The sequence below is a fragment of the Macaca nemestrina genome, chromosome 7 (assembly GCF_043159975.1).
Source record: "Macaca nemestrina isolate mMacNem1 chromosome 7, mMacNem.hap1, whole genome shotgun sequence".
NCBI lineage: Eukaryota > Metazoa > Chordata > Mammalia > Primates > Cercopithecidae > Macaca > Macaca nemestrina.
Genome location: NC_092131.1, coordinates 42,764,978 through 42,773,481, shown reverse-complemented (window position 1 = coordinate 42,773,481; position 8,504 = coordinate 42,764,978). Strand labels below are relative to the sequence as shown.

Genomic DNA, 8,504 nt, shown 5'->3' with positions numbered 1-8,504 from the left:
TCATCAATGGATTAATGCCATTATTGCAGGAGTGTGTTCCTGATAAAAAGGAGGAACTCGGTCTCCTTTCTCCTCTTGTACATGCAACTCTCTTGCCCTTCTGCCTTCTGCCATGGGATGACGGAACAAGGAGGCCTTCCCCAGATGCGGGCCTCTTAACTTCTCAGCCTCCAGAACTGTAAAAAATACGTTTCTTTTCTTTATAAATTACCCAGTCTGTGGTATTCTGTTATGGAAACACACAACAGACTGAGACACTGTGTAACAAAATGAGAAGTATGCATAAAGTACTTTTGCTGTGTTCCAAACTATGATAGTTATCTCTAGGAAAAACACTTAGGCAATTATTTGAGTTGTGAGTTGAACAAACCACTTTTTTCATGGAGCATCTTTTTTTCTTTTTGCTTGAAAGAACAAATGACAAAGAATGCTATTTCAGACTAAGCATTTGGCAGACATTTTCTTAAAAATGAACAAAGGGAGCCTGTCACTTCAAGGAAAACAACTGATAGCATTTGTTGCTGATGATAAAATTTGAGCTTCCAAGCAAAAGTTAGAATTTGGAAAAACTTTTGTTTACCACTGTGGAGCTTGACAGCTTCTCATAAGGATTTTTCTAATGAAATAGATTGGTGATATTAATGACCGTGATTTTTTTCTAATATGGTATAATAAAATGTGTCAACATTTGAAATACCTGCATCATTCAAAGACAAATATTTTCCAATGACCAATGAATGCATTGTATTACAAAATCATGCATGGGTAAAAGATCCATTCTAAGTACACAGCAAACCAATGGATTTTAATGTAACAGAACACGAAAAGTTTCTTGACATAATTTCAGACTTCACATTGCAACTAACCTTTAAGACACTTGTTTTGGTGTAGTATCAAAATAGAATATCCACAATTATCTAAGAGGACTATTAAATACTCTTCCCTTTTCCAGCTACATAGTTGTGTGAAGCTGGATTTTCTTCACACATTTTGACCAAACCAACATATTGCAATATACTGAATGCAAAAGTAAATATTTGAGAATCCATTTATCTTCTGTTAATGCACACATTTAAAAAATTTCAAAATATTTCACAATGCAAAACAATGCCATTTTTCAAAAATGTAAAATAATGTCATTTTTCTTGCTGAAAATTTTGTTTGGAAGATATGATTTTTAAAAATAGAAATATGAGCTGGGCAGAGTGGCTCATGCCTGTAATTCCAGCACTTCTGGAGGCCAAGGCAGGTGAATCACCTGAGGTCAAGAGTTCGAGACCACCCTCGCCAACGTGGAGAAACCCAAACCCTCTCTCTACTAAAAATACAAAAATTAGCTGGGCATGCGCTTGTAATCCCAGCTACTCGGAAGGCTGAGGCAGGAGAATCACTTGAACGCAGGAGGCAGAGGTTCCAGTGAGCCAAGATCGTGCCACTGCACTCCAGCCTGCGCAACAGAGCAAGACTCTCTCTCAAAAGTAAATAAACGAATAAAAAATAAAATATTCCGGCGCCTCCACTCCATCCCCGCGGGTCTGCTGTGAGTGCCATGGACGGCATTGTCCCAGATATAGCAGTTGGTACAAAGCAGGGATCTGACGAGATTTTCTCTACTTGTGTCACTAACTGACCATTTATCATGAGCAGCAACTCGGCCTCTGCAGCAAATGGAAATGGCAGCAAGAAGTTCAAAGGTGACAGCAGAAGCGCAGGTGTCCCCTCCAGGGTGACCCACATCCAGAAGCTCCCATCGACGTCACCGAAGGGGAGGTGATCTCCCTGGAGCTGCCCTTTGGGAAGGTCGCTAATCTCCTGATGCTGAAGGGGAAAAACCAGGCCTTCATCGAGATGAGCACGGAGGAGGCTGCCAACACCATGGTGAACTACTGCACCTCGGTGACACCCGTGCTGCGCAGCCAGCCCATCTACATCCAGTTCTCCAACCACAAGGGGCTGAAGACCGACAGCTCTCCCAACCAGGCGCAGGACCCGGCGGCTCTCAGGCGTCCATTCGGTGAACCTGGGCTTGGCTGCCTCGGCGGTGGCCGTAGACGCAGGGATGGCAATGGCCCGGCAGAGCCCAGTGCTCAGGATCATCGTGGAGAACCTCGTCTAGCCAGTGACTCTGGATGTGCTGCACCAGATTTTCTCCAAGTTCGGCACATTGTTGAAGACCATCACCTTCAAGTTCCACAGCCAGTTCCAGGCCCTGCTGCAGTACGCCGACCCCGAGAACGCCCAGCGTGTCAAGCTGTCGCTGGACTGGCAGAACACCTACAACGCCTGCCACTCGCTGTGCATCGACTTCCCCAAGCTCATCAGTCTCAACGTCAAGTACAACAATGACAAGAGCCGCGACTACCACGCCCAGACCTGCCCTCTGGGGACAGCCAGCCCTCGCTAGACCGGACATGGCCGCGGCCTTCGACCTTTTAGTTCCCAACATCCACGGAGCCCTGGTACCCCTGGCTATCCCCTCCGCGGCGGCGGCAGCTGCAGCGGCAGGCCGGATCGCCATCCCGGGCCTGGCGGGGGCAGGAAATTCTGTCTTACTGGTCAGCAACCTCAACCCAGAGAGAGTCACACCCCAAAGCCTATTTTGTGTGCGTGTGTGTGTGTGTGTGTGTGTGTGTGTGTGTGACGGAGTCTTGCTCTGTTGCCCAGGCTGTAGTGCAATGGCGTGATCTCGGTTCATTGCAACCTCTCCCTCCCGGGTTGAAGCGATTCTCCTGTCTCAGCCTCCGGAGTAGCTGGGATTACAAGCGCGCCACCACGCCCGGCTAATTTTTGTATTTTTAGTAGAGACGGGGTTTCATCATGTTGGTCAGGCTGGTCTCGAACTCCTGACCTCATGATCCTCCTGCCTCAGCCTCCCAAAGTGATGGATTACAAGCGTGAGCCACCGCGCCCATCCCCCAAAGCCTCTTTATTCTTTTCAGCGACTAGGGGTACGTGCAGCACGTGAAGATCCTAGTCAATAAAAAGGAGAACGCCCTGGTGAAGATGGCGGACGACAACCAGGCCCAGCCGGCCATGAGCCACCTGAACTGGCACAAGCTGTACGGGAAGCCCACCCGCATCACCTCACCTGTATCACGCCCTTGAAGCACCAGAACGTGCAGCTGCCCCTCGAGAGCCGGCAGGACCAAAGCCTGACCAAGGACTATGGCAATTCGGCCCTGCACCGCTTCAAGAAGCCAGGCTTCAAGAACTTCCAGAACATATTCCTGCCCTCGGCCACTGTGCACCTCTCCAACATCCCGCCCTCAGTATCCGAGGAATATCTCAAGGTCTTCTCCTCCAGCCATGGGGGCGTCGTCAAACGACTCAAGTTCTTCCAGAAGGACCGCAAGATGGCGCTGATCCAAATGCGCTGCGTGGAGGAGGCGGTCCAGGCCCCCATTGACCTACACAACCACCATGTCTGGGAGAACCACCACCCGGGGGTCTCCGTCTCCAAGTCCACCATCTAGGGGTCTCAGGCCCCCCACGGCCGGGCCCCCTGGCGACAACTTCCATCATTCCAGAAAAAAGCCACTTTAAAAAGCAGCTGAAGTGACCTTAACTGATCATTTTATTTCTTTAAAAAGAAATCAGTTTAAAAAAAAATTAAAAAAAAAAAAAAGAAATCAGTTTACCTGTTTTTTTTTTTTTTTTTTTGAGACGGAGTCTTGCTCTGCCGCCCAGGCTGGAGTGCGGTGGCCGGATCTCAGCTCACTGCAAGCTCCGCCTCCCGGGTTCACGCCATTCTCCTGCCTCAGCCTCCCGAGTAGCTGGGACTACAGGCGCCGCCACCACGCCCGGCTAGTTTTTTGTATTTTTTAGTAGAGACGGGGTTTCACCGTGTTAGCCAGGATGGTCTCGATCTCCTGACCTCGTGATCCGCCCGTCTCGGCCTCCCAAAGTGCTGGGATTACAGGCTTGAGCCACCGCGCCCGGCCAGTTTACCTGTTTTTTAAAAAATTAAATCTAGTTCACCTTGCTAAAATAAATAAATAAATAAAATTAAAATAGAAATATGTTATTTATATTAACATGTAATGGGTTTATTATTGTGATCTTAAAATTGACAAATATTTTATATTTTCTGCCACTAACCTACATACATTTTTAAGAGTATATAAAGGGGTCCTGAGACAAAAAAGTTTGAGAACTGCTGTATTACCCCATCTTGCCCTCCAGAATGTGGACCGAAGGGAAGTACTTCTTTCCTTTCTACTTAAATAACCCAGTGCTGTTACTATTTTATTTTAAAATCCAATCTACCCTCTTCCTCCAGAACTATTAAAAAGTAGACTGCAAAAGAACCATAGCTTCCTGAAATCAAAGGACCCAAAACAAAGAGAAGGCAAAAACAGCGAATAAAAGGACTTCTCCAGAGACTGGCAGGCCGACTAAAAGACCACTTCCCCTCTAGCCAGCCTGGTAGGAGTTGCCTATTCCTTTTTGCTTGGTTGTTCTCACACCCAGTCACCCACTCCCATCCCCTACATCCCAACCCCCATCCTGGAAAGCTATTGTTCTCCAGGGTCTCAAAACACAAAGGGACTTCATAAATCTTTGGGCTGACCCTCCACCCCATCCTCTCTCTGAGATTACAGTGCAGGGAAGGGCACTTTCAGATTCTGCCTGAGCCTCCACCAGCCCCCTGTTCTCAGGCTTGGAGCTGAGATGAAAAGGGAACACCACTGTTTCTGGCCTGAAAAGGAAATGTAAATCCCTTGCAAGCCAGAAGCTGCCAGAAGACCATTTGCCTGTTAGTAAACAAGGCGGCCTGAGCTATCTTTCTCCTCTTTAATAACCTGTGGGGCACCTATTGATTGCGCATGCTGGTCCCTCATAAATTAAAACAGGGATGCCTTCCGGTTGCTCTGTAGCTGCGTAGATGGTGAAATTGGCTCACTAATACTTCATGCTCATGGAGCACAGTGTATCACGCCACATAAACATGAAGAATATGTATCATCAGGCTCTGGGAATGCACGGAAAACAACCCCGGAAGCTTCTGGGCATGCTGCAGACTTTAATTAGGCAGTTTCTTCTACTAGGATTGGAGACTGGCAGAAACACCAATTGCATGCCTCCTGCTGCAGCCTGTTCTGCTTTCAAGTGGGAGGGAGGAGCAAGCCCTGGTGGGTAGGAGATGAGCCTGCTCCTCTCTCTACCCCTTTACCAGGATGGGCACCCGCAAGCAGAAAGGAATGTTCATCTCTCATGCTGTGGTAGAAAGAGCACCAAGTTAGCAGTCAGAAAACATTAAGAACTTCTGCTTTAGCCACTTACAGCTACATGATCATGGGCGCAAGTGCCTTAACCTCTCTGAATCACAGTATCTCATCTGGAAAGTGGACGAAGTAATAACACCTAGCTGCTTGTGAGGCTTGAGGAAAATAAGTCTTTCCTGGTGCCCAGTATGGTCTCAGTAAATACTGAAACTGAAATTGAAGCAGATGAAGAACAGGGTGGCAGGTAGAGGGCTGATACTATTTCTTTCTCCCACCTCCAAAATCTGGCATCAGGAACTTTCCACCACTACCCCTAGCCAACATTTTGCTCTTTAAGTAAGAAGTGAGGCCCTGCAACTCATAGCTTGATACATTGGAAATGTTTCTCTTACCCTTCTATCTTTCTGTGCCCGCTCCTGAGCTAGCTCTCAATTGAAAATTCATTTAGCAGGAAACCTCTCTAAAATGCATGGTAAACATCGAAAAACATGCTAGCATAGTTTACCATTCTACCAAAAACAGCTTAGCACCCACATGCCAACACTTGGCAGAACCTTCCGAGTTTCTCCAACTTTAAACAGGCCCTAGGCAACCAGATCCACTTATGCTTCTCAGAGTGTGTAGCATTTCATTACAGTTTTACCACAGTGCCCTTCCTCTGCCATTGCTAATTAAAATGAATGAGGACAATGTGGAAAGCCATATTTTGCTATTCCTGGAAATATCTGCTGCTCCAGGGTGGGTGTAGGACATTGAATGGTCCCCTCACCCTAAAGGATATGGTCGCATCCTGGAACTCATGGATGGGTCCAGGATGTGATTGGCTGTGAATGAAACAAAGCAAAAAAGGTCTTGGCACATGTAAAAATAAAGGATCTTTTTTTTTTTTTTTTTTTTTTTTTGAGACGGAGTCTCGCTCTGTCGCCCAGGCTGGAGTGCAATGGCCGGATCTCAGCTCACTGCAAGCTCCGCCTCCCGGGTTCACGCCATTCTCCTGCCTCAGCCTCCCGAGTAGCTGGGACTACAGGCGCCCGCCACCTCGCCCGGCTAGTTTTTTGTATTTTTTTAAGTAGAGACGAGGTTTCACCGGGTTAGCCAGGATGGTCTCGATCTCCTGACCTCGTGATCCGCCCGTCTCGGCCTCCCAAAGTGCTGGGATTACAGGCTTGAGCCACCGCGCCCGGCCAAAATAAAGGATCTTAAAATGAGATGATCCTGGATTACCTGGGTGGGCCCTAAATCCAATGACAAGTATTTTTTGTTTTTTGTTTTTTGTGTTTTTTTTTGAGACAGTGTTTCACTTTTGTTGCCCAAGCTGGAGTGCAATGGTGCGATCTCGGCTCACCACAACCTCCACCTCCCGGGTTCAAGCGATTCTCCTGCCTCAGTCCCCCAAGTAGCTGTGATTACAGGCATGTGCCACCACGCCCAGCTAATTTTGTATTTTTAGTAGAGATGGGGTTTCTCCATGTTGGTCAGGCTGGTCTTGAACTCCTGACCTCAGGTGATCCACCCACCTCGGCCTCCCAAAGTGCTGGGATTACAGGCGTGAGCCACCGCGCCCAGCCATGACAAGTGTTTTTATGAGACAGAAGAGGGTCCAGGGCAGTGGCTCACGCACGTAATCTCAGCCCTTTGGAAGGCCAAGGTGGGATAATCGCTTGAGACCAGCCCAGGCAACACGGTGAGACTCCATCTCTACAAAAAATTAGCCAGGCACAGTGGCACACACCTGTAACCCCAGCTACTCAGAAAGTTGAGATGGGAGAATCACTTGAGCCTTGGAGGTCGAACCTGTAGTGAGCAGTGTTCACACCACTGCACTCCAGCCTGGGCGACAGAGCGAGACTCACTCTCAAAAACAGACAGACACACAGAAGAGGAGAAGGCCCAGAGGGGAAGTCCATGTGAAGATGGAGGCAGAGGCTGAAGTGATGCAGCCACAGGCCAAGGGACAATGAAGCCACCGGAAGCTGGAGAGGCCAGGGTGGATTGTCCACTAGAGGCTCTGGAAGGAGTGTGGCCCCACCAACACCTTGATTTTGGAGTTCTGGCTTCCAAACTGTGAGAGAATCAGTTTCTGGTGTTTTAGGCCACCCAGTTTGTGGTCATTTGGTTACATGCAACACACAGAAAAATGTCTGGTAGGATACATTCCATGGCAGATTGCTGGTAGTTGCTCTGTCCATTTTTCCTTCCTTTTTGGTAACAAAAACTGACTTTTGGGGGGATGGTCATGTGCTCAGTGAAAGCTTCCCTTTCCCAGCATCTCTTGCAGCGAGGTGTGGCCATAAGACTAAGTTTTGGCGAAAGAAGTATATACAAAGAAGTGTAAGAGACTTCTACAAAGTCTCTTTATGGGAGAATGTTATGGGTTAAATTGTCTCTCCCCCAAATTTATATATAGAAGCCCTAATCCCTCGTACCTCAGCATGTGACCTTATTTGGAATAGGGTGCTCGCAGATGTAATGAATTAAAATGAGGTCATGAGGGTGGGCCCTAATCCAATATAAACATGTCCTTATATAACAGGGAAAATTGGACACAGAAACACACACATATGAAGAATGCCATGTGACGACCAAGGCAGAGATTGGGGTGATGCTTCCACAAGGTAAGGAAACTCAAAGATTTCCAGCCAATCACGAGCAGCTAGGGGAGAGGCATGGGATGGATTTTTTCTTACAGTTTTCAGAAGGAACCAATCCTGACTGATACATTGATGTTGGACTTCTAGCCTGCAGAACTGTGAGAACTGTGAGAGGATAAGTAAATATCTGTGCATAAGCCCTCGATTTGTGGTCCTTTGTCACAGCAGCCCTAGCAAACTAATACAGAGAGATATGCCCTTCCACTTTTCCATCTTGTTACCTAGTCCTAATATAGATAAGAGGGATGGTTTTCTATTAGCCATTGTGCTACATGAGGATGGGGGCCACATTCACAGATGGTAGGGCATGGAGCTAGAAGAAACTTGGGACCCTAAAAACTTCATGGAGTCGCCACATTAGCCCTGGACTGCCTATCCCTTGGCTTATCTTTCTGAAAAATAAATCAAATTAAAGCTTTTGTTGTTATTATTTTGTTTTTTGAAACATGTAGTTGAAAATAATTTTTTTTTTTTTGAGATGGAGTCTCTCTCTCTGTCACCTAGGCTGAAGTGCAGTGGTGCAACCTCCACCTCCCAGGTTCAAGCAATTCTCCTGTCTCAGCCTCCTGAGTAGCTGGGATTACAGGCATGCACCACCACGCCTGGCTAATTTTGTATTTTTAGTGGA

General features: G+C 47.3%; 1 pseudogene; it reads left to right on the top strand.

The window, feature by feature from the left end:
* Positions 1-1,433: 1,433 nt before the first annotated feature.
* Positions 1,434-3,647, top strand: LOC105473709 (polypyrimidine tract-binding protein 1-like; annotated as a pseudogene).
* Positions 3,648-8,504: the final 4,857 nt, after the last annotated feature.